Source organism: Vidua macroura, chromosome 1, assembly GCF_024509145.1.
Source record: "Vidua macroura isolate BioBank_ID:100142 chromosome 1, ASM2450914v1, whole genome shotgun sequence".
Taxonomy (NCBI): Eukaryota; Metazoa; Chordata; class Aves; order Passeriformes; family Viduidae; genus Vidua; species Vidua macroura.
The window spans coordinates 144,836,789-144,863,737 of record NC_071571.1 but is presented as its reverse complement, the minus strand read 5'-3'; the positions used below and the strand labels follow the sequence as shown (position 1 = coordinate 144,863,737).

General features: G+C 41.2%; 1 protein-coding gene across 4 annotated transcripts in view; it reads left to right on the top strand.

Moving 5' to 3' along the window:
• The window catches only part of CYRIB (CYFIP related Rac1 interactor B), a 95,673-nt gene that overhangs the window by 10,142 nt on the left and 58,582 nt on the right, over window positions 1-26,949 (top strand). For 2 of the 4 annotated variants that reach the window (XM_053988015.1, XM_053987990.1), the window contains exon 1: window positions 10,996-11,136. The exons of 1 other annotated variant lie outside the window; for it this stretch is intronic. The gene's annotated coding sequence lies outside the window, so the exon portion shown is untranslated. Of the gene's footprint in view, window positions 1-10,994; window positions 11,137-26,949 lie in introns of those variants that run through there. One more of the 4 variants, XM_053987997.1, reaches the window with a different exon arrangement.

The following is a 26,949-nucleotide window of genomic DNA, read 5'->3' as shown; positions in this document are numbered from 1 at the left end:
AATTTGAGTACAGTTTAGTAATGTAACATATGAGCGGATAAAGAGACCCCTGAGACCCCTCAAAAGGGTGCAAAGAAATGAGAGCACCAGGGTACATCCAAGGTCTTGTGGCACAAAGCCTGGCTCCAGCTGGAACACAGAGCTATGAGCCCCATCACATGCTCTCCTGGTGGCAGCTCTCCTGATGGACAGGGCTTTGCCACAGTTCATCTCTGCCCTCACCATGGCTCTGTTCTGAGGGAGCAGGAGGACAGTTGGCAGATCTCGACCCCCTCCTTCTCAAATGAAATATGGAGACAACTGGACAGAGCTATTGGCAAACTAAAGCACTGCAAATAATCTGAACCCAGGGGCCCAGCGAAGCTGAGCCTGAGGTGAGGCATGCTTACCCGAGGAAGTGCCAACACAGCCCAGGAGAACATACCATAAAATTGCACCATACTGTCCCTCCCTTGCGCTGTCACGGAAACCAGATGCCAGGATGGAAAAGCACCAGGAGACGAATAAAGAAGCTTCAAGTGCCAGAGAGCCCTGCTCAGCCCTACCTTCTGCTGCAGGCCATCTATGCTTCCCGGCATTCCCTGGTCTCCTGCCAATTCCCATCAACAGCTGTGGTTTGTGGTTGTAATGCTCAGCATTTGTCTCCTCTTTCTCCTAGCAGACCTGCCCAAAAGCTGGATGTGCAGCATGTAGCAGTTCAAGAGTCCCAGGACTCCCAGAACTGGCCTCTAAGTATGAAAACAAATCTTTCTTTACTCCTTTATCTTCTCCAAGGCCTGAGACATTGCAAGTGTGGGTTTGTAAGGCTTCTGGGCCCTTCTGATGGCATTTGTGAGGAAAGGTTACATAACACAGTGCTTTATAATACATAATTTTTTTCTTTTAAAGAACAAGAAAGTGCCAGCAGTAAATCGAAAGCTGGATTGCCAGCCCAGAAGCAGCCTGCTTACTGCATTTAGCAGATGAAATTTTCTTCACTCCATCATGCTTATTCCCAGTTTCTGTGTCTATATATTGCTGTTGAGGCTGCAGCTTGGGTAGGAGCGGCTCCAAGATGTTAGCAAGTGTCTGTTAGGAATCCCACTCCCTGCTTCAGGAGGCCCCAGAAGCTCATTAGATGTTTAATAGCTTCCAGGCACTGCTGTGCTGGATGGACCTGAACTGGTGACCGAGAGGGGAAAGGTTCTCTCACACATTTACAAACCCTGAGGCATCTGTTCCCCAGACACAAATTTGTCTAATTCCCCTAAACCACTGATGATCTGCCCTGAAATGATTCTCCCATTCCCTTAGGAAATCCCTTGGGTTGATATCAAGTAGATAGTTATTTTTGGATTCTTTCCCAGAGAGAGTGCACTGTATTGCTCTGAACCCTACACACCAAATAAATATATCATCCTACTGTAGTAAAGGTCCAAAAAGTTTTATTGAAGGGGAAACAGATTATTAATAATTAAGGGTAGTTCACTGTATTGGTTTTGAGCCAAGTAAAGCTAATAGAGCTTTTTTTTATAGCAGAGATAAAAGTGTAGAATATTGAGACTGAATTGATTGCAGCATTTAATGCAACATAAAGTCAATTAATGAATTTCAAGGGTTAATGCTGCATTAAAGTGAAACATGAAGCCCACAAGCAATGTATTAATCATTTTTAAAGATTAGTGAAAGCAAACAAACAAACAAAAATTTAAAAAAAATACCCTTTTTTGATCAGTAAATGCCTGTATTTTTTTTTCTTTCTGAGGGAGAAGCTCATATGACCAATATTTTTACTTCTTTTATCCTAAAGCTCTGGGTGGTTATATGTATGTGTGTGCTTTTTCCTCACTCCCTTTTAGAATAAAATAAAGCCCTTACAAGAAGGTGATCAGTGATTAATTCTGACAAAATCCTCCTACATCTGCTTGCGATATTCTCATGGCAGGGATGGACAGGAGTGTAGAGGGAACAGTATTGGACAAACACTTTTGTAAGAAAGGCTCTAAATGAGGAGAGTTCTAAACTGCTATGTGTTTGGACCACCCCATGTTGTTTATTGCCTACCCAACTACAATTTCTTAATTTAAAAGTATATTTTCTATTTCTCTGCAACAACAGAAGAACATGACATGGAAAAGAGAAAACAGAATCACTGGGTAATTAGCTGTACTGATGAGGAAGGTTTTAAAACATTCTGCATTGAACAATTTAAATGTTTATCACAGAATAAACCTGCAGCCATTCCTTCTCACTGACAGCCATTATATTGTAATGTTGTCCCTTTGCAGCCTTTCCCAAACCATCCACCTCATCTGAAACCTTTGTTCAAGTCTCAATATGACATGAGGTCTTTTTCTGCACCGTGGTCTCCTACTGTCTGCCTTATTTCTTGGTAGCCATTCAGTCTTCCAGTAGGCACACGTGCCCCTCTTTGCCATCTGGCCACATTCAAGACCTAAGTGCAGCCCCCTCTGCACTAAACCCAAGCTTGTCACACTCAGCTGCAAAACCTTTCACAAGCTCAGGGGCAGAGTCTGTCATCCGAGCAGCAGCGTGCTGTGCCTTAGGACAGAAGTGACCCCATTAAAACCATTTAGAAGCGTGCACACTTATGACTGGCTCACTGCCCTTATGCCTCTCCTTGCTCTCACATGGTTCCCCAGGCCCTCTCACATCGCTGCTTAAGCTGGTCTTCTTTCAGCGAACCACAGAAATGTTGTATTCTCTACATCTGCCCCTACACGCCTTTTAAAGTAAAATTCAACTGATAAACGATTAAGATTAAAATAATAATGGCAACAGAATGGGAGCATGAAGGAGCAGGTACCATTTGTCTTTTTGTAGAAGAGAAGAAAATATAATTGAAAAATAGAGTCCTGTGAACAGTGCAACTAATGAATTGTAATTTTCTCCTGATTTGCATTCTGTGTGCCCTGCATTTCCCACTGTATCTCTTTCAGTGCAAAACTTCTGGGCTCCTCCCTGTTTCCAGTTCCCTCATTCCCTGCTTATGTTCCCAGTGCTTCCACTACAGCTCCCCCAGTCTCTCTCTTACATCTTGCCAGATAGGCAGAAGATGACCCAAGCAGGTTGACTGGGCAGTATACACATGCTGTTGGGTGTCCAGCACCACAAACCTGATTTCCAGGGGAGTGCAGGCTGTGTGTCCTGGGACAGGAAGAATGGCTACCTGGCACAGGCCAAGGGCTCACAGGCAAGCTGGAAAACTACTCCGAGTGACCAGCTTCACTGCATAACACAGAGTAGAGACACTGTGCTACTCCAGCTTTTGTGCCCAGGTTTGTTGGTTTAGGATTAGTTGTAGAAAGCCAATGTGTACAGTGGATCTCAGCATTTGTGTTTTCCTCTCACCTACAGCTTAGTCTGTAAGCTGCTAAGAGCAGGAATTGCACCAGTGTTTTTTTAAGGCATTGTACTGATATTTCCAATTTAGCTTTTTGCATATGAAATTACTGAAGTTTAATGGCATCGTTCAGGCACTTAAAAGTTTTCAGAATGGGAGGTACCACTGCCAGGCTTCGTAGCTTTCTTGCTTAATGTCATACAAGAAGTCTGAGTTCAGAAATAAGGTCTAAGCTTCAGAGTTACAGCCTCACAAGAGAAGACCATTTTGCTTCTTTCAGGTTTTTAGCTTGTTCACTGCCTGAGACAGGAATAATTGAGAATCAGGAGAATATGAGCATGTATTTAAAAGGTCCCGCTGGTTTGTGATGCAATCCTGCAGAGGCGGTGTGGTCATGGGGAAAAGCTGTCTAGTCGGATCATTAACATAATAGGTACCTAAGCTGTGACTCCAGGAACCCAGATGTCTCAGATGGGACTGGATCCAGATTGCTATAAACAGGCACAGAATGTTTCCCAGCTCATGCGTGGGGTTTATCAGCTGGACATAAAAAATATTATCTTTTAATCAATTGGGAAAACTCAGAATAAGTTTAAGCAATTACAATGTGCAATACCAGCTTTACTCTCTTTTCTTGCTGACTGAATATTAAACAGCTGTATCTGGTGCTATATTTAGCCCTAGGTGCCATATTCCTGCTCAGGAAAAAGGAAGAGAAAGACGTCTGGTGTGCAGTGTTACAGTTCCTCAGCAGAGGAAGTGTTTAAGTGCCTGCCTAAATGCTTTGTTTCATGGAAGTGTTCATCTGCAGCCAGTCTGTGTCTCACAGATTACAGCACAGGAAAGTCCTGGCTTTCCATTTCCTCTGCTAGCAAACTTTTCCTTGCAACTAGAGGGACTTGTACTTGTGGGACCAGTAAGGACTCTATTTCTGTCCCTTGAGCTACCCAGGCATCTTAAAATGATTGTGCTCAAAGATTCTGCTTCATAATCCAAACATGCCTACCATGAAGGTGATAGGTGACTGGGAATTTCCTATCCCACAGGAAAAGAGTGTTACCTAACCCACTGCATATGAGGTCATGGGAGAACCTACAAGTAAATGTGTCTATTGATGAGGAAAGGGTTTCTTCAAAGTTCTTCACATTCAGCAATTTGATACACTACAATGATTTTAATGTCTGCTGCTCTTTGGAGCATATTGATAGCATTGCAAGAAGGCAGTAGTATAAAGGTATGCAACAGATGACTGCATCAAAACAGTGTAATTTTAAAGAGGTAGATGTAGTTGGTGAGCTAATAACTAAATCATAGTCTATTTTTTTTCTCATTACTCAGTAGCCTTGTACTCAATATCACATAGATCACACACAAAGATAAATTTGGTTTATAGAAGTTCAAGTGAATGCTACAGAACCAGTTGAGGTTTTGATTTACTAAATTGAATTCTAGTTTTCAGATGGGACCAAGCAATCAGGTCCTTTCAAACTGAAATAGTGGTGCAAGGGCAGAACAGCGACAACAGTGACACTTCAGTCCTGTGTTGGTAGTGCAACCACCTTCAGCTCGTGGTTGCACTACTGGAGCTCAAGGAACACATCCTATGGGATGCAAGATGCTGTCCTTGCTTGTCTCTTGCTCAGAGGTGCCTAACCCTGTTGTTCCATGAAGTCCATGCTTACTCACTGAATTTTGCAATCGTCCCGAGACTGATGCTCTGCAGAGCCCTTCCCTGAGGTGCTTTCATTAAGTTACCTATTTCCGCCACAGAAGATAGCAACTGCCCTTGTGATGTGAAGAGGAAACTAAGAACAGCTGTAGCAGAGGAAACAGCTGAGGCAAAGTGAAATGGTCTCTTGACAATGTCCCTTGGTAACACCTAGACACAGCCCAAAAATCACTTATGAGCCAAATGCTGTTCTGAGGGCTTCTAATAACAAATAAATTAAGCAGTTTGGGAAAAAAAAAACCAACCAACCAAACAAAAAACAACCCACTAATAAACAAAAACCCTGCAATGATTACATCATGACAAAGGATGTGATCAAAGTAAAATACCGGTCTCATGCTCCTGAGGTAGGCAGAAATCTCAATGAAATCAATGAATATTTGTTCCCATCAGGGCAGCACAACTGTGTCAAAAAACCCAAATCAAACCAAAACAAAAAGCTGGGTTCTCTTCCAGAGAGTCATGAGACAGTGTAACTCTCTGGGACATTGTCTTCCCTGTTCTCTGAAACATTGATTCTGTCCATTAACTGGAATACTATTATGCTGCTGATCTGAAAAATTTTGTGGGGAAGAGAAGAAAAAGAAAATACAATGTTTGTGAGAAAGTTCCAGTTCAGATATATATATTTTTATTTCCTCCTGTGATCCTGGGGGTTTACTTTGTTTAATAAACTGGCTTGACTGGAGCTAATGGGAGGTCAAGTGAAACTCTGCCACTCTGGGTCACCCGATTTGCAGCCTCCTCTGACCTGGTGAAGCCCTCACTTAAAGGCACTGACTGCTACTCAGAGTGAATAAATACAGTGGTATTTAGGAGTTTACAGTGACATTTAGGCGTTTTGCTGGAGAAAGACATGTCTCAAACGAGCAAAGGTGATGATGGCCCAGCACCTGCTGAGGTGATCACAGCACTTCCCCAAGCACAGACACAGGTGCATCTGGGGCTTTTCCTCCACTGAGTGCCGTTAAGTTCAGAAGCGCAGTCTGTGGCCATGACCTCCTAAACTTGGTGATGCTGGATTATCTCAGTTGCTTAGCAGGCCTCTTCCCTTGCCAGTTTGCTACCAGCATAGATTCACCACTGCAACTACTTAAAGTACTTGTCAGTGCAATGGAGTCCATGCAGCGATCACTGAAGAAATTCTGTATTTCACAAACTTTTATAAGCAGCTTAAAGATCTCAGAGTCTAATACTGTGTTCTGCTCTATTCTGTAGCAGGTCTACTACTCTAATTTATCTTCTATTTTCCAGTAGAGATAAAACATGATTAAAATAGCTGCAGTTCCTCTTTCCACCTTCCTCTATGCCTACTGGTCTGTAATCTTCTTCTAATGCAGGCTTAACACCTGACATTTTCTCTTTCTTCCTTTTTCTTCCCTGTCTCATATAGATGAGCTGTATTTTTGAGGTAAGGCAGCAAAATGTGAAAATGTGAAAAAAAAAGAGCTTTATTTTGTAAAATCTTCATTATTCTTGATCACGGTCCAACTGACATGGCACTGAACCTTTTTGTGATATTTGACTTAAAGAAGTGTTCATTAGTTGGGAGCATGCTGTGTGTTTTAGCTGAGGCTCCCCACACGAAGGGGCCTGCTGATCATTTGTCGGGATCACCAGATGAGCAAACTCTGAAATAATCTTGGACTTTGTAATGGCAGAAGAGGAGATGACTGATGCAATTAGTCATGTGAAGTGACTGGGGAGATGACAGGATTTCACCAGGTATGTCAGGGTAAAAAGATTGAACTCCAGAAGCATCTCAGTTTTCCCACTTGCCACCTAAATATCAAAATGACCTTTTTTTTTTGTGAGGGGGGGAGGAAGGCATTCTGAGATTGTGAATGCCTGTCTCCATGCAAGTATAAAACATTCTAACTGTTTGGCATGACAGTATCTGGAAGCACTTCAGGGATCCTTATGAAGTGATTTGACCTTGGCTTTTTGTTTTGTCTGCATTTCTGGAAATTTATGTAGATCATTCACATTTTGTTACAACTGTTTATATTCTGAAGAGCGACATTCATATCAGAGAATTTGTACTATCTAAATGAAAGCCCTAGAGGACTCTGTGGTATAAATGTGACTGCCTCTGCACTCTCTCGTCTACTACCGTGGCACTTGAGAATGTGGGGAAATCTGGGCAGGGGAGGGCAAAACCCGACGTTAGTTTTATCTGAACTGAAAGGTGCTATGAGCCACAACAGTGTAACAAGGGAACTTTGCAAAGCTGCATTTCTTCCATTCTTGACATTTTCCATAAGAAACTTCATCTCTTTAACTATTTCTTTAAAAGAATAATCTTTATCCATAGGATGTTTATTTTCTATTTTCATCCATGTAATGGAAGAGCTGTTGCTGTTCTCCCCCCCCAGAACAAACGCGGCTGCTGTCAGTGGTCAGGGCGCTCTGTTGTCCCTGCCGAGTCCACATGGCACAGGGCGATGGTCACTTCTTCTTCCCTTTGGACTCTCTCCCCTAGGCTACCATTAGGTTGAAAAGCAACCCAAGTATTCCAACAGTGCATGGCACCTAAGGGCAGCTTTGCTCCTGTGGCTTTATTTATCCATCTGGCCATCCATGTATAAAGTCAAGTCATCTTTTGTCACTGGTATATGCACACATATATGCAATACATATACATCCAAGAGTACCTTCAGAGCTTATTAATCCCTTCTTAATGAAAATGCTCTGACCTGTTTTCTTTCCTGTCAGATATACCTACCTGGCACCAACTAACAAAATCCTCAGGCATTTAGCAGCATAGGAACAGTTATGTTCTGTTACCACTCTTTTATTCTATGATACTAACTGAAAAATAGAGTCTTTAATTATGTTTTATTGTTGTTGTTTTGGAGGCTTGTTTTTTTTGGGAAGAGTTCTAATATTTATTGCAGTGATAGCCTGGTAAAATAATTTTGCATTCAAAAGAAGCAATTAAGAAATTAAAAGTGAAGTCAGAACTAATAGGAAATCGCTGTGTTTTTTAGTCATGCAGCATTTTCCACAGTGTTCAAAAATTTTTTATGCTTCAATTATTATGTGGGATGAGGATGTCTTAGTGTGCAAATGCTGTTAAAGCATCAGTGATGCTCAGCGTCTGGGCATCCTTGTACTTGTGAAAGATGTGAGATCCAAATCAAAGGTATCTTACAATTTTGGAGAACACAAAAGACTATATATTATGATAAACCTGCTGAAACCTCATGGTTTCAGTAGGAAATTTTCTTTGGCTAACCCCACCCTGCCAAGCCCTGAGTGCTTTATAATGTTATGAGCAACAACAACTGTTCATCCCTGAGGCTGGTTGTGTGTAGCTCTTTAGTTCTGTGTAGAAGGACAAAGTTCTATAGCATGACAGGTGAGACCCCTGGTTTCTATTAAGCCCTAACGGTAACGAGTCCAACATTAACTCAGAGCACAATCCTGCTTCCCTTGAATTCAGTTCAATGGAACCTGGATCACCTCCTGCAAGCAGACTTGTAAAGCCCTGTAGACTTTAGAGAAGATGAGGATGTGGTGATAACCTGCCTCATCTCAGGAAGGAGCGTGCATCAATTCACACCTCAAAATTTGTGTCCACTGCAAAAAAATCCTTTCTGTGGCAGAAGTGAAAAGCCCTGTCAAGCATTTGTTCAGTCACTTCCACAAATCACACACAGGCAGAGCTGGAACTGCCGTCATTTTGCTGAAGGTACGTCTGTGAAAACCTTTCTTCATATCTTCTTCAACATCTCCTCTGTTTGCTCTGTTTGCAACCTCTCAGAGCCTCCAGAGGTTGTCTGAGCACTCCCTTTTCCCTGCTTAGGTGAGAGCAGTGGGCAGGTATGTGGTGCACCAACCCTGGTCTTGCCTGACTGCTACCCAAGGACCAAAACTCAAGTGTGGTGATTTCCTTTGAGTTCACCAAACAGGTTTTGCAGCTAACTATATTCACAAATGGTTTCCTTCATATCCCAGGATACTCTTTTAGCTAGAATACTTTAAAGTTACTATAGTCAATCCATATGTCTTGAATTTTAATAAATTAAAGACAAACTAAGTTTATCAGATTAAGTCAACACATATGTAGGTATGATAACAAAAAGAGAAATATATTGACATATAAATAAATTTCTGAGCTATTTTCCATTTTTTTTGCTTTCTCAGTGGGCTTGGGTGTACCTGATATTCACTAATATTTGGCACTTAGCAAACTGCTATCAGGCTTCTGAAGAGGAACTAGTAGAAGTGGTTGGACTGTGAGGTTTGTCTCTTTCAGATTGAGAAATACCCTTTGATTAGAGCTCTAATGATAATGTTTTACTATTCGAGGGTGCAGGTTTTGTACTGCCTGGCTGTCCTGCTCTGTCTCTGAACCCTCCCGGTGCAGCCTCACTGAACGACCTGTGAACTTCCCTTGGTGTAAGAACAGCTCAGTGGGAAGGCCAGGGGAGACTTAATGGCAAAATTTAGAAAAGCATTGTCTAGATTCCAGGTTACTTTAAGAAAAACAAAACAAAACAAAACAAAAGCAAAACTAAAACATAAGAACTTTTAATTGTTTTCTTTCTAAGTAGGTCTATGTGGAATTTTACTAAAGCAGCAAGCCCTGAAACAAGGTATTTGTGCAATCTCTCTGCTTTGGCAAATTTATCCACAGCAGGAGAAGCAGTTCAGGGTGTGCTCTGTCCCTGTGTGAAGATACCAAAATCTGAGTTGTGATACGGTAGGCGAGACCTTCATAAAATCAGAGAATCACAGAATATGCTGAGTTGGAAGAGACCCACAAGGAAGATTGAGTCCAAATCCTGGCCCTGCACAGAAAGCCCATAATTAAGTCCATGGGATGTTCTTAAAATGTGTTTTGGTGTTTGGAGTCATTTAGAATCATTTATGCTGGAGAAGACCTTTCAGATCATTGAGCCCATTCATAAACCCATGGCAAAGTCACCACTAAACCACAACCCCAAGTGCCATATTTACATGTATATTAAACTCCTCCAGTGATGGTGACTCCACCATTTTTATGGGCAGCCTATTCCAACGCTTGACAATCCTTTCTAAGAGGAATTTTTTCCCTAATATCTAAACCTTCCCTGGTGCAACTTGAGGCCATTTCCTCTTGTCCTGTCTCTTGGGAGAAGAGACTGACCCCCACCTGGCTACAGCCTCCTGTCAGGGAGCTGTAGAAAGCCATAAGGTACCCCTGAGGCTCCTTTTCCCCAGGGTAAATAACCCCATAACCCCATGTGGGGATTTTTGTGATTTTTAAACACGTTTTGCATGTCTTTTGCGTTTTTGCGGAGATGGAGGTGGAAAGCATTCCAGGAACAGCCAAAGTGCAATGGTATGGGGTTCTGGCAGTGCTCACTGAGGGATGGAACTTTCCACAATTTTAAAATAATTATTTATTTATTTGTGCTTTGATCCACCTGGGAAGACATTTCTGAACGGCTTTAACCCAGCAGCTCCGCTTTTCCCAGATAAGGAGCACCCCATCTCCCTTCCCAACCTGGCTTTTCCAAATGCAGACACTTCAAACCCCCGATCCAGGCCTTAAAAAAAGCGCCAGAAGCACGCAGCTGGCTCAAGGGCCGATCAGCAGCGCTGACTCAGTGGCGTTAAGGAGCTGCTCCGGGGGGGCTGCGGGAAGACGCCGGCGCCTTTAAGGGGTTGCCCCACTCGCCGCCTCGCCCGCCCGCCTCTCTTTCGCTCCCCCGCCCGTGCCCGAGACACTGGGAGTCGAAGCAGGTGCATGCGCAGTGCGCTGGCGGCCGGACGCGCTTGCGCAGTCACCTGCTGCTGGCCGCGTCCCCCCCCCCCCGGTACATCCGGGTCAGCGCACGCCCGCCCGCACGGCCGGTGCCCGCGGTGCTGTGCGGCCGCTCCCCCCCCCCCCCCGCTCCCCCCTCCCCGCGCGCGCTCCCGCCGCCCGCGCGCGCTCCCTGCGCGCTCCCGCCACCCGCGCGCGCCGCTCCGTCGCTGCTCCGGCCGAGCGGGGGAGGCGGCGGCTCCGGCTCCGCTCCCGATCCCGGTCCCGCTCCGGATCCCGGTCCCACATCGCCGCGCGCGGGGCGGCTCGGTGAGTGCCAGGAGGGCGGGAGGGGCCGGGCGGGGCGCTCGCCGCTGCATCCCCCGCGTTCCCTCGGCGCCGGCGGCGCGACCCCCGCCCCGTTCCCGCGGGGCCCGCGTTTCCCCGCCCGGCTCCAGCTGTTGCTCTCCCCGCTCCCTCAGCGCTTCGCAACTTCTCCCGTCCCGCCGCCGCTTCCCTCCGCACGCCGAGGAGGGGCCCCGGGGCGCAGGGGAAGCGGCGGCCGCTGCTCCCTCGCCGGGGAACCACGCGGGTCACCGGGGACCGGCCGTCCTGCCCTGGGCTTCCCCGGCGCTCTGGCGGCTCCTTCCCCCCGTCGCCGGCGCGGGGTCTGGTTTGCGCCCGGTGCGAGTGCGGGCGGCTCCCCGGGATGCAGGTAGTGCCGCGGGATGTGGGATGGAGTGGCAGTGTTAATGGATAACGGGAGGGGAGAGCTCCTGAAGGGACATCTGCAGTCCTTCGGAGTGTGGCTGAACATGCAGCGGGTTAAGCAGAATACAGGGATCATCGCAAATTTGTCATGGTTAGGGTGTATCCTGCAGGTTTGTGTGCAGCGCTGTGATGCTGGGGCTGTAATTCCAGGTAGGGTTAAGGTGAATTTGGGGTCTGTAGCAAGAGAGTGTTATTCATTATATAGCTGATAAAATCAAACTTTATTTCCATTGTAATTTTCTCCCATGTAATTCAACAATAACGACGCCTGCAACTTAATTTTTTGTTGCTTATTAATCTGGTGTCATATCTCACTTGGTAAAAAAATACAAGAAGTTTCTTCACAGAAACATTTGAGACCCTGAAGAAATCAAGAGACTGTGTGTTATGAAGGTTTTTGAAGTTTTTATTCTCTGTCTGTTCCATAGCATCAGCATCCTGGATTCAAATGTCTGCAACAGTGTGACAGCTGTCATACTGCTGTGATAGTGGAGTCTTACTAACAGTTAAAATCTGTCATTCTGAGTTTCTGGTAACATAATATGGAAATACAAGTGTACATTAGCACGTATGTTAATCTTCAAACTAGTAAAACATATTCTGGATTGATCTGATAATCTGGGTTCTTCCTTATTACTGTTTCTAGTGGTAAAAATTGCAAAGTCTCTTTTGCTCAAATTCTCTCTCCCCTCATTGACATAGAATTTTCATTCTTTGTGATCTGCTTGGACTTTAAATACAACTTTTAGTTAATCAGCATTTTCTGTTATAGGTTGTGGCAGATTTGGGTGTTGGGCGGTAAATAGCCTGAGATTAGTGTTGTCAAGGATGGAACATGGATTCAAACTTAAAAGCTTCCCCCTTACAAAAATCTTTGTTCAGCAAGGTGTGTTGTTTTGCAGAATATGTCTTTGGTTCTGTGTGGCAAGCTTAACAGCAAAATCCTAAACCACATGAATAAGATACTGCTGTTACATTAAGTTGGATTGTTTCTTGCCTGGCATACAGGGAGTATTCTATTGTTGAAACAGAAGCTTTGAGTAGGAGAGAAGATAGCTTTTTATCCCAGTCAGACTGTCAGATTTGTTATTGCATATATTAGCTGTCTGAGAGCAGGGGCTGAGGAAAGAAGTGATCCCAGGATTGTTTTAAAATATCCTTGTCAAGAAGTACCATGATTATATGAAAGTAAGGAATGAATTTGATCCCATCTGTTATACAACTTCCATTTGTCATCAGGTGTTCTAGATTTTCTTCCTTGTTTGCAGTTTAGCTGGGGCCACCTGAGGGGACAGATTGTAGAAGAGTTTGTCTTCTGAAAGTCTCTGCCTCTTCCTGTGAAACCTTCCCTGTATTGGCTGTGGAAACCTGGTGTCAGCCAGTTCTTTTCTTGCATGCACAACTATCCTGTACCTTTATCTGGGTTTTGTGTGAGTATTAATCTCTTGATAAAGAGAAAAAAGGAATCAATTTTTTATTGTGTCTATCAGTAGTTATATATATTTCCAAAATAATTAATTGTTAAATCAATTGAATGCAGTAGTTTAAAGACACTTATGGGGGCACCTTAAGGTGTCTGTCACCAGACCTCTAACTGTGTTTACTAAACACTTGGAATTAATACTTTAAAGAGACAGAAGGGTGGGGAATATTTGTATTGCAAACTACTGAATTATTGAGTAATACAGTAACAGAAATTGTATCTGTCATTTGGAAAAGCATATGTAGGGGCCACTTTGGATTTCTGCAGCTGCTTTGGCATGGTGAACATAAATGCAGATTTTTTTCCTCTCGCTGTGTATCTTGGAGAATACAAACGCACAAACAGCCTGCAGTCCTCTTTTTTCTTGTTCCTGCCTGCCAGCTGGGGGCATAGATGGAACCAATGCATATCTTGACATAGTGGAGACAGGCAAAATTAAAGCTTATGTGCAAGGAGTTAGATTTGTTTTTAAAGCAGGTTTGTGTGTGGCTGTTGTAGTTCATTTGGTTGGTGGTTTTTAGGAAATGATGGCACTAGTGTAAGTCAAGGCTGTCACCTTTGCTTGTTCTTATTAATGATACCAAGAGTTTCTGTTGTTGATGTAGATGGGCATAAGTTGAGAAGAATGACTCCTGTTCTTTAACGTAATGTTAACTACCCTGAAGTACATTACAAATCAATTTTATGAGACACATTCATCGTAAAAATGTTTGAAAATACATCTTCAAAGCTGAAATATTTTGCGTGTTGTCAAATTGCATCTCGTGGATTATCAGCTGTTAAGCAAATGTGCTACAGGCAAGGCATGCAGCTCATGTGAATATATGTGCTGAATCCACACAAGGCTTGAATGTCAGTGCCAACTCCTTTGCTTAGAACCAGGATGCAGAGAGTCATCCTGGTAGTCATTTTGGTCCAACTGAATCCCTCCAGTCTGTCAACAAAACTTCAGAGGTGATGAGAGTGGCGGGACTGGGGATATGAAGGCAACTCTGCTTGGATTGGACCCTGAAGCATTGGCACTGCTTACTAGCTGTGGCACCTGAAATACATGCATCAGTTAGGCAGGGTAAGAATTATTTCAAATAATTTTCCAGCAGTTAGTGTTGGCCACTTGTGCCATTTGCTGTCTTTTCTACTCCCATTTGTTTGCATATATATCAAGAGCACTTTTAAGTAAATGGATGGTCCTCTTGCACACCTCTTAAGTTTTCCTTTGTTATTACTCTATGGCCACATAAACTTTACTTAGCATTATCAGTATTTTCGTCCTTGTTATCATGGAAAATTTAACACCTCTACCCAATGTAAGAAATCTGCATTTCTCTTCATGTTTACAAAGACGGGGACTTACTTGATTGCCTTTGACTTAAGGGTCTCTTATAAAATCACCTCAGTTTCCCCCGTCTGTGATTCAGGAATGTTCTCTCGAGTGCCACAAGTTGGCTGCTGCAGCTGGCAGAGTGTTTCCAACTGTCTAAAATTTGCTGAGAGTAATAGGCTCTTACATAGGCAGTGTTTTACATTTGCAGTTCCAGTGCTTACTGGGGGTACATGTATTGCAATCATATAAACAGCAGAGCTTAACAGAAACTAATGACAAACAATGAGCAGTTTTAGAATTGACTAGGTAAAGCTGAAAGTATTTTTAGCTGCAGCACTTTCTGCTGTATTCCCCATCCCCTGTGCTTTTAATTGCATTCTGCTTTTTAGAAATGGCATTTTGTCCTCCCTGTCACGTGAAAGCCTGATGAACAGAGAATACCTTCACTGTGGAAACAGTGAAACTAGTTACAAGCAAAGCATGATTGAAAGGTGTAGGGAAAATGATTCATTCTTTGGCCTTTCACTCATGATCATTTGAATTTCAGGATAATTGTAGGACAGTCATGGTTGTGAGGTAAGGGCTGACACTGCTCAGTATGTTTATGTGGTTTATGAACTCAAATCTGTTGTTACAACCTTTGTTGTCTGGTTATGCTGCCCTCTTCATTTACTGTTGCTCTTGAATATGGTGATGTTGATGAAATGTTTAGTAATTTATTTCTTGTTAACTCTGACAATGTAACTCTGACAATCAATTACATGCTGTTCATGTAATTGATTCGTAAAAGCATTTTTGGTTCCAAACTTATTATCTTTGAATGTTCTTTAGGACTGTTTTTTTAGCACCTAGAAAAAGAATTTTGATTCTAGTACGTAAACAAGTATTGACTAATTTGTGTGTCTTGGGAAAGGCTGTTGTTTGCCTTCTTTGCACTAATCTAAAGTTCTGATGCTGCATTTGGGGAGTGGTATCTGACTGTCCAAACCTGCCTTTTTTTTTTTTTTTTTTTCTACTACATGGAATCATTTTAGGACTGTAGGAAAAATTGGGGACTAAATATCTCTGAAATATAGAGATTGTACTTATGTACAGTCTTCAAGTGTATAAAACTAGTTTTCTGTAATAATGTTTGTATGGGAGGAGATATTTTTATTCTTCTACTCCTGTTCAGTGAAAATGCTCTATGGTTTGTGGTCTTGATTACTAACTGTTGGACTGAGTCTCTGGCTTATATCTGCAGCACTTGGGATTTCCCAGGTGGTCCCTGTGCAAATAGTGTGACTGGGTCTGGGACAGCTTAGCTTGTGAGATTTGAGTGTGTTCAGTTTGGTGTGGCTGTAGCTACAAGAATAGCATGCCTTGCAAAACAGGCCTTCTGTCTGCCACCCACACCAAAACCTAAAGCTTGATCCTGTAGGCAGTTAATATGTTTATCTGGGAGGCTGATTCCATCAGCAAATGCTTTACCTGAAATCGGTGTCCACCAGGCAAAAAAAAAAGAAAATTATATTGGTAATCACTTTATATATAAGAAAGCGCAGCAGAACACTGTCCTAGATACATTTTTAAAAGCACTTTTTACTTCAGACTACAGGGCTTAAATGTTCCCTGGTAGCAGGAGGCAGTTCTGTGAGCAAATTCTGTTTAACAGGCGTAGTTCAAAAGACTCTTAAATTCAGCCATGAGGCAATTCTGGTTCTCCTTCACTACTAGATGATTAAATTAAATGGAGTGTTAGCGTGAGTAACTTTTTCTGGTGTACTACACAAGGTAATAGATGAGTTCCTAGGAGCCCTAGTTGTAAATTAGATGACTGGAAAGCCCCGTTTCTGTGTCTAGTGGCTGTAGCAGTTGAATAACTTCAAAAGTTATATCTAATTGCGTATTCTCCTCGTCAGGTGTGGCACTGGATGATGGCTCATTCTCCTTTTTTTTACAGCAGTCTTGAGGGTAACATCCTCAGGGAAATGGATTTCTTGCCTTTCTGTGTAGCACAACAGAGGTGTTTGTTTCAGCCTCTGATGTACAAATCAGTTTTACCCTCTACTGAATTAAAAAAAAAAAAAAAAAACCCAACAAAAACCAGACAGTCTTCTGAATTCTTGCGCTGTTATTCTGGGGGAAAAAAAAAAGCTGTAAGAATTAATAAGAAATACAATCATAGCAGAGTTTTTTGTTATCTTGTGGGTGTTTTTTTTTTATTATTTTTTTGTCTGTTTTTTTGTTGTTGTTTAAACAGAACCTTCCTGTTTAGTGTCCTTGAAAGTGAAAATTCTTAGGCATAGTGAAAATTCTTAGGCAAAGTGCATTCTGGGCATGAAAAGGCAGTTCATTTCTTGTATTTGCAGCTTTTATGTGCTGAGACAGACTTACTTGAAACTGTTTCCTTCAAAGGTGGAAGTGAAATAAGTAACCACTAGACTTCATGAGGCTTAATTTTAAAGATAAAATTGCTGACCTTTTACATAAATGAAGATCATACATACAAGAGAGAGCATTGTGTAAGGATTGCTTATGGAAGCAATTAATTGATTCAGAGTTTAGATTTCCTGCTTCTGTGTGGGGAGATGTGGATTTGTCAGCTGAACAGGCAATTGAATTGCAATGATGGTTTTGAAATTTCTTGCTATGGCTACTTTGCTTGTTCCCATTTATAACTGACTAAAGTCATGTTCTCCTAAGCATTAAAATAGTAAATGCTTTATCTGTTCTTACCTTTGCATCTCGGATTTCAGAACTAATTAATTCAGAATTAATTCCTTAGCAGGAGTAACAGAATAGCATAATCTAGTTGATATCTCCAACCTTGAAGTTTGGAGGGCAATCCTACAAGAACTTTCAACAAAGCCCAAGTTGTTTTCTTATCTCTTCTGAAGTTTATAGTTCTAGCAGTGTTTAAAGTTTTTATGGGGAAACTCACCATTATTCTGTAACTCTGGCTTCTGAATTGACATGGGGTAGAATTGTGTCCTGGTAGGAAACTCGCTGTAGTTGTGACTGGCAGTAGAGTCTAGTAAATGGCAGTGTCAGAGACTATTGATTAAGACCTAATATTTTGAATGTGACATAATATTGATAATAATATTGTGTCAGGTTTTCAAAGGAATTTCAGTCAAACTGCTTCAGTAACTGCCAAAAGTGAAGCTTAGGAACAGATGTTGTAATGGAAGTCTTAAAATTTGACAGCTCTTCAAATAACTCTACTGTGTCTCTGCTTTAGAGCAGAGTGTTTTTGCAGGGCTCATGCCTCTAGCTTTGCTTTTCTCCCTGTCCCTAGTCCAGAATGGGCCTCAGTTTGACCCCATTACAGTCCTATGAAAACTCATGCTCTAATAACCATGTATCCAGGCAGGCAGCATGGAAGAAGAAATGGGTTTGGATGAAGAGCACAGCTGAGGTGAGGAGAGATGGCAATTAACTAGGAGGAGGAGCAACTTGCTTTGGGTTGAAAGCAGGGAAGAATATTAATTAGAATCTGGGACTGAGTTAGGCCCAGGTTGATGATAAACTAGCAGAGAGAGGTTGGGTTGTAAGCTCTCTGGCTGTGTGGTCAGTACTGAGGGAGTGTGTAGGAATGATGCTGCCTCTCACCCAGCATCTTGGGGACATCAAAGAAAATGAGGACTCGCTGGACAAAGAAAATATGTCAAAGAGAGCTGATGGGCAGAGAAAGGCAGAGTAGAAGGGGTAGAAGCTAGGATTTTGTAAAGAAGGCAGAGAGGTCTGTTGGACAAGGAAGTTGCGAAGGTAAAAGTAGAGTTAAAAAATCTACTAGATCTACTAGAGGAAGGGACTACAGTGAAATAAATACAGTTTTGTCCATTGCCGTTAGTAGCCAATGTGTCTTCACCACTTTAGCTTAATATGTATCTCTGAGTGGTAAAAATTGGTGTTGTGAGCAAATTGTTCTGATTCTACTCATAAGCTATGTAACTACAAGGATGAATTGTCTGGGCTCATCTCCTGGTTAAGAATTTATACTGTTTGGCTGCAAAACAGTGCTCAAAAGTCCAGAAGTTGCAGAGAGCAAACAGCCATGAATACATATTTGTAGGCCATTTCTTCCATTAGTACCTTGCTTCATCCCCTAAGTGGATGAAGTCTAGTGCTGTCAACACAGTGTTCTTCAGTATGTCTTCATTGCTTTAGACTGGACCATGCTCTTCCTAGATTGCTCCAGAGAAGCAGATAATTTCCTCATGGACAGTGGTGCTGCTTTCTGTAAAGTTATTTATTATCAGAATGGTCTAGTGAGATGAGGAAGTAGTGTGCTTCCTATTTTACACGATGCGTGAAGGCATAGAGAAGTTCAGTTCGTTTTGCATGGTTAGAAATGACTGTAACCTGACTTTTTTGACTGCTTTACATGTTGCAGCCACATCCCCATAGAACTTGTTACTTTCCTCTTACTATGATTCCCTTTTAATAATGAATTCTAAAGTCCTGCTTATTTCTTGTGTTTGTAGTCTCTTTGGGCATGTAGCTGCCCTAATCGAATCCCGAGAGCAAGGCAGTGCTCCAGGTTGTGCTGGTCATTGCAGCAGCAGGACATGTCCATTCAGAATGGCAGAGTTGTTTCTAGCTTCTTCTTTTGTAACTATGTTGCTTGCTCAGAGAAATGAGGAAGTGTTAATTCCGGCATTGTGTGACTCTGGGGAACTTGTACTCTGGTGTTAGTATCTCCTTGAAGCATTTGGTATTGATGCATTCCTTCTCTGTGCTATATTCACACAGCTTTAGGGCCAAACTGGCACATGTTGTGAAAAGACACCTACTTGGTGTTTAAGTGTTGTGGAGAAACTGAAGTGCTGTTGCAGCCTTATTAACAGAATTGTGGGCAATGAATTCCTTTCACTGCTTCATGGTGAGGGAAGGAGGGATGAGCTGTTTTTTCCTCTTCAGGTGGGTGTCTCTCAGTTGTCCACATTGCTCAGGTTATTGGTTTAATTTGACAGACAGTTCTGTCCTGCTGTCACCACTGCACCCATAAGTTCTTTCTGTTTTGGAGACCCTTGTGGCTTCTTGAGTTTCTTTATAGAAATGAAACTGTATCAACCAAGGTAAGAAGTATAAAGCTGCTGTTTCTTCTCCTTCCTTCTTAGTAGGAGTGGTAAAAAAAGCTTTTGCTACCCTCTTGGGGTTTTTGATGGTTTGTTTGTGTGGGTTTTTAAAATATTTTTAATTTATTTTTATTGTGAATCATGCTCATCACTCAGTTTTTCTTGGAAGCTTCTTTTTTAAAGAAGAATTAAGTTCATTCTGGTTAGAAAACTATATAGTTTAAAAAAAAAAGGAAAAAGTGTTTATTCCTAGATAAAGGAAAGAGCAGTAGCCTCTGCTGGTAAAGCTGTGGTGTTTTGCCTTTCCTTATGTTGGCTTATGTTCAGTTAATATTTGGCTGACCAGCTTTTCAGCTTGGAGGACTAGAAATACTTCTGCTATAGAATAATTTTAGTGGAAACTTGCTCTCTCTTGAAAGTGTGGCATTCATTGGTAGCAAATCTCTTCAGTCTTAAGTTAGAGAAGGGAATGATCATGGGAGTACTTTTGATCTCAAGAGTCAGTCTGGGTTTCTTAGAAGCACAGCTGGCTTCTGATGTGATACTGGGAATGTGACAAACATTGGTCTTCAAACCTGAGGTACTTTCATTTGGAAAAGGACACATAAACAAAGATTTTAAACAATTAGAGCCCCAGGTGCTGTTTCTGGCCTTATGTAGGCTTTTTGTGTGTTTAGTATGTGATCTGTCAGCTCTGCCCACCTTTACCTCTGTGGGTGGATTTATTAAATTTAAATCCCTTCAGTTCAAGGAAGAATTGTAGTGACACTTTATAAAAGAACACCAACTGCAACATGCTGAAGCACAGCTACGTGTGGGTGAGTCAGGAGAGAGCTGGAGTAGCAGCACTAAAAGGAAAAGGAAGTACAGTCAGGATAAAACTTTATTTAAAAAGGGAAAAAAGCAACCAACCTAATGAAAAAAAAACCAAGTCAAAAGCCATCTGTCTCCAGAGGATGAAATGCAATAAAGTGATATAGTTTGTATCTTGGTTACTCTCCATGTGTGTATAAATCTGTAACACCACACGTGTACCCATGTGCTTGGTCTGTCTGCACACTGTGCAGCTAGTCAGCTGGATTGTGTCTCAAGACACTACTCAAGCAGGGCAGTTTATATCTACAGCAAATTTGAGCTTATGTAGAACCCACATATACTTTTAGGAACCTAATATTTTAATTGCTGGTGAAAATACTTCAGTGATTTTTAAGTCCCTATTTTAGTGTACAAGTGATACAGCCTTTGCTTATGCCCATGTTCCATCTTTTGAGGGCAGGTCCTCCCTGCCAGGGGACAGGCATGCACACACTCCCTCATTAGAGCACTTTGTTTGCTGACAGTTGCCAGGAAATAAAAAATGCTGTGTACAATAAAGTTCGATTTCTCACAATGTGTTGGATTTGCAACACTCTCAGAATGGTTCAGTACTGCATAATTTTGTGGTTTTGATGTATATGCCATAGCTTCAGTGAAGGAACTAAAAATCACATACTAAGTTCCAGTAATTTGTGTTTAGCTTCCACAGTTACATTGCTTTTACTTCCTCAGAGAACATGTCATCTTTGGTCTTAGTATTTTAGCATGTTAAAAGAAAAAGTTGAAAGTCAAATGCTTTCTTTGAAATGAAAAGTACAATTGTTGTGCTTAGGAATGGCCTATTTCCTGCTTCTGAATCAGTGTTTGAAAAGAAAAAGCCCAACAAAAAAACCTCAACCAAATGTATTTACTTGGTAAAATGTTGTTCTCTGCAAAAGGATTGGTGTTTTGTTTTTGTCATGTGTTGTAATTGAGCACAAATTTAATTTCACAGTTCAAGATACTTCTTCATAACTTAATCATGAGAAAGACTCTTTTATGTTGGTACTTGAGCGTATCTCTTTTCAAGGACAGTGTTCTATCTTATGCTACAACTTTTTGAAAGTCCTGAGACAGAAGAAAATTGAAGACAATGAGTGAAAGCCTTGTTAGATATGTCTGAGCAGTCATCATAGGGCTTTATAAATACCCTAATTCTTTGAAGTGCTTGTGTGTAATTTTTTTCTTGATTTAAAGCTGGTTTATATAAGGTATTTTTTTCCCCTTGCCTTAGGCAGTCCCAGAGTATGAATTTCCACACTTCATCTGCTGCCCTTCACTGAAGGAGGGCACCTCGTAAAAGTATTTTCTCTCTTATCAGGCGGTTATTGTGTGTAACATCATCTCTGCCTTACTGCTGTCAGCTGTGCTCTGCTGCAGGAATTGCTGAGGCTGCTCTTACAGGACTGGCTCGTAGCGGAAATGTGGAGGCTGTGTCCTGCCTGCAGTGCTGTAATAGAAGTAACTGGAAGGTGGGGTTCATGCTCTTGTTTTACGTCTGCTCAGATAGTTTCCCTCTCACTGCTCTGTCCTTCCTTATCATCTTTTATTCAGCACTTACATAAAAGGCTCTTCTTGCTTGTGCTTCAGGAAATAGCTGACATAGAGAGCATTCTTTGTGTTTTCTTTTGCTCTTACCAGCCATACTTTTCTTTATGCTTCCCCTGAATGCTCCTAGACCAGAAAGTTGAGAGTAACTAAAAAGAGCTACTAGTAGAGTTTAATTGAGTAGTACAGTAGGTCTGGTTGTTATCCTACTGCTTCTTTCATTTAGCATGATTAATATTTGTAATCATCTCTGCAAAGCTGAGGCTAGAACTGCCTGAAAAGGAAGTTATTTGAATTTTTCATAGAATCATAGAATGGTTTGGGTTGGCAAGGACCGTAACGATCACCTAGTGCCAAGCCCCCTGCTCCTGATGGAGAACCTGTTTATCAGTTGTGAATTCGGGGCCAGTCAGGCCAGGAGTCTAGAGAGGTTTTCTTTGAACTGTGATTTGGAATTGGGGATGGCTTGTGGAATAGGACACGGCTTCCTTTCTTTTTTTTTTTTTTTTCTTTCTTCCTTTATGCTAGTTCTCAGAGTTTCTCAGTACTTGTAATTGGGGCAGACTGTAGTCTGGTTTGCATTTCTGACAAGTACTGCTTTTGGGTCTGGGTAAAGTTTATAGTGCAGAAGCAAACTTTTCTTCTTTGTGAGGAGCCATGAGACACTATCCTTTTCCAAAGCAATGCTTCCAGGAAAAAAAAAAAAAAAAAAAAAGAAATTCTTGCTTTTGCTGTGAAACTGATCTTCAAGGTCATTACTTCAAACTTTTCTAATATCATTTGAGAAGAGCTAAATTCAGCATCTACTGTCTGAGACTTTACAGTGGAATACATTTATGCATTTCTCAGTTACATGGCAGTAATTCTAAAAATCTCTCTTGGCTTTTGTCTTTTTTCTTTAACAAGTTTGAAAAAGGTTTTTTTTTTTTTTTCTTAGACAGGTGGAGTCAATATCCTTCCTCCTCCAAATTTTCTAGGTTGCTTACAATAAGAAGCCTGTAGGCAAAGTTTGTCTCTGACACAGGAGCCCTGTCCTCAGCCTGGAAACTTAGTGATTAGTTCTTTCTTTGCCTGTAGTACCTGTGACAAGTAGTTGACTCTCTGTACCTTATGAAGTGGGACTGATTTAATCTTTAAATAGAAATAGTATGGTCATGGTTTTTAAACATGCTGCATTGTTGTTTTCATAGCTAGCTACACTTCAAAGAAATTATTTTGGAAAACACTTGTGAAGTTTCAGCCCCAGAACTATCCCATCTTAATGAGACTTGCAACTCTTACTATTGACTTACATGTATGTTATCTAACCTGTGTTTATAGAAAACTACAGCTCATATAAAGATTGAAACAGTAATATCTGTACCTCTGACTCTACCCAGAACAGAAGGGATGGAAATGTGTTATCTAGTCTGTTTGCCTGGTAATAGGGGATCTGTTCTATCTGCTTATCATATTTATAAGAAAATTATTATTTTTGCATTTGTCTCATGGACTAGCTTCTGATTCACTGGAAGGCTTGGATAGAAATGCATATTCTATAGCATAATACTTGTAAACATACTATTTATAATACATCAATATAAAACATATATTTAAACACATGATATTAAATACTATGGGATATGCAAATAATTTTTTCATAATTCAGTAGATGGAGTATGCAGTAGAAACAGCTGTACTAGATGAGCAGAGATATGATTTAATTTTTTTTGTTGAGTGAGATGCTCTAATCCAAGTTGCTTAATTTTTCTGTCATACAGGTGTGCAGGGTAGGTGATTTGAAAAGGTCCATCTATTTCAGTGTGATGAAAAGAACGGTAGTTGTCTGTTGCATAAATAGAAGTAGTCATCTAAAGCTTGGACTTACTTAAGTTCACAGTTCTGCTTGCCCCAGCCTGTGTACTGGTTGGGCCACACAAAACAGGCTTGTGAAATGGGTCCAGACTTCAAACAAACAACTTGTGGGCTTGTAGTAGTTTTAACCAGTGAACTTACCCAGGTTAGCCCAGTGGTGTTGCTGTTGGTAGAGCAGAGGAAGTAAGGCAAGAACTGTTTAATCTCTGGCAGTCATGGCTTAAAATATTTTATTTAAAGTGCTAGAGAGACCAAAGGAAATAAATATAGATCTTAATTTTATACCTTTAAACTTGCTGTGTAAAAAAGCTTTGTCTTTATAGGTAGTTGAATTGTCTGCTTTCTCCTATGTGAGAGTGGTTGGGTTTGGTTGTTTTGGTTTTTTTTTTTTTTTTTTTTTTTTTTTTTTTTTTTTTTTTTTATGCAGTAAATAGAGTAATTTGTATTCCAAATGAGGAATTTGTCTGTATTATTCACTCATAAATGTTAACGCCTTTCATTTATCTTGGAAATCCTTTGAGAAAGTTGTCTGGCTGTGAGGAGCATCAGGTTTTGCTTCTAAGAGGAAAAAAGGTGTGCAGTTCTCTTGTCTGACACAGCAGAAGATGAGCCAAAAAACTGAACTGTGGCCTTTGGCAGTTCTGTATCTTCCCCTGAACGCAAGAATTTTCTGTTAAAGGTTTGGTTTTTTTTTTTTTTTTTTTGCTTTTACCATGGTTTTTAGCTTTCTAAAAGGAGACCTAAGGATGTGACTCAACCTTGCAGAAGGAAGGAAACATGAAATGTAGTCTGCTCTCCTCTTCTGAACTTACAGCAGACCTTTGCAGAGGGCTCTGTATTGTTGTAGAAGTGTAGAACTGCTGTACTGTGCATGACAGGCAGGGAGAGCTCGGCAATGTGAGTGTTCTGGCTGTATGGAAAAGACACTGCATGTAATGACATCTTGGTGTGTCACTACAACAAAAGTAACCTACCCTCTCATTCAAATAATTTCAGTCCACAGGAGTATCAAATCCCATTCTTCATTCCCCATGTTTTTTGGTTGTGGGAACAAAATGCTTTGTATCCTTGCTGGTATGAGAGGAGAGTTTGAGGTGGTGGATTCAGGTTTGCTGACACTGGTGTGCAAACACGAGGAGTGTGGATAGGAGGATGATAATACTACTGGTTCTCCATTTTTATAGATACTTTAATCATTTTGTCACTTAAGAGGTCTGAATATGATCATCCCTGTCATCTGTTGTTCCAAAATAAATTTGTATTCAATACAAATTTAGAAACTGAAGTGGCAATCATAAATATTAAACTTCTTGGTTTATGGTAGTATTCTTTGTCTAAAAATAGTATGCTAGCTAAGGAACAGAAGATGTCTTTCTTTATTCCACTTTTTCTAATATTGTCCACAGTCCCAGGAAAGATACCTTCTTCATGGTGTTACTGTAGCTGGTTTTGTTTTCCCCTGACTGGGGGATGGACAATGTACTGAAGTAAAGTTTTATAATAAGTTAAAAATCAAGAAAAAAAAAACCAAAAACTTCAAAAAGTCAGCACAAATCATAACTGGTGGTACCTCTGAGCCAGGGGAGAGACTGGCATAACCATACAAGCAGTTTCTCGTGGCAGCTGAGGCAAGTGGCGATTCCCAGTACTTTGGTAGTACAAACAAAATTTTGGGAGATGGCTGAGACCTGATTGATGACTTATCCAGGACTTCTGCAGTACATACTTGCTTTTAATCTGTTGCGTTCCAACTGGAGCTATAGGATAAGTGAAAAAGGGGAGACCTTCAGGGAAGTAGAGATGAAAGGAGAATGGGTGGCAGAAGATGAACTTTGTTAAAGCTGCAACATTGTGGGCTCAGTGTTGGATTAATGATCTGTTCAGATGCCATTTAAAAAAGTACAGTCGTCCAGGGCATTTGGAATAAATTAAAGAAATTCCTTAAAGCTCCTGTAGATCAGCCTTGTTCTAATAAAGGTTGAAGAGTCCAAATGAACCAAACAAAACCCTACCATACCAGCACTGCCTTTTTCTGCTTGTTTGCAGAGATTGAGTCTGCATGGATTTCAGTAAAAGGTTGACCTAGTTTCTTGGCTAGCAAACTAACATATATATCTACTTTTTGTAAAAGCTGGTTATAGACCCAGCTAACATGTAAGGTGATTGGAAATCTTAGAATGTAAATGTAGTTTACTAAACTGAATACCGTAGACCTTTATTTTAAGGAAATTGAAAGGCAATGTGGTAAAGGTATATTAAATAAATGATATAGCACTGGCTGACAGAATCAGGAACCTTTTTTCACAATACTGGAAGTTGGTACCCAGTTATCAGGCAATATCTGTAAAATAAATCGGGCTGTTTTTTCCCCCTCCCTTCATAAAGTATCTGACTGGACTGTGGCACTTGCTGGCACTATTGGTTGGAGAGGCTGAAGATGTTCATATCAAATGTGCAGGGGTAACTTGTAGTTCAGGCAGTCTCTGCATTACCTCTGAAGTGGTCCCAGGGATATTTCCCTAAATACCTGCTGTTGGACTAGGTGAGCACGTCTGTGAATCATTTTGACTGTTCATACATTGTAAAAAACACCCATTTGCATTTATTACATGTGACTGTAATGGGTAATAGTCTGTGCTCAGTGTCAAAGTCCTTTAACATTTAAAGAGAAAACTCAGGGCTTGTCTTAGAGACAAAGAAAGGATATTCCATGAAAAAATCACATTACAATGAGGATATTCAGATTTAAGTAATGCTTGAGTTTATAACTTGTGTAAAAATAGGAAGATGTCTGTACTTATTCTTGTATCAGTGATGAAAATCAATGTATTTAAAGCTAGTGGTAGTGCTGTTGTGATACTGACTGTGAAGATTTTTTTGAGACTGAAGAATAGAGAGTGAGGGAAGCCAATCACCTTTTGTTATGAAAGACCACTAGATACAAAATCCTTTACCTCGAGAGCTGTTTCTGAAATAGCCCTAAGTGAGGATCTCATATCATTCCTGTGGTAGTCTTCATTATAAAAGATGCTGAATGATTATTCATGTATCACTTTTCAGGGTGGAAGGTGATTTTCTAAAGCTGCTGATGTGGGGCTCTAATCAAACCCCTCATTACCTGCATACAGGTATCAGTCACCTTGTTGGCATTTCTGCTCTGCAAATCCAAATTTTGTGACTGGGTTAAGCTTCAATTGGAGGTTTTTGTTTTTTTTTTTGCTACTGTGTACAGCAGGAGGAGCAGG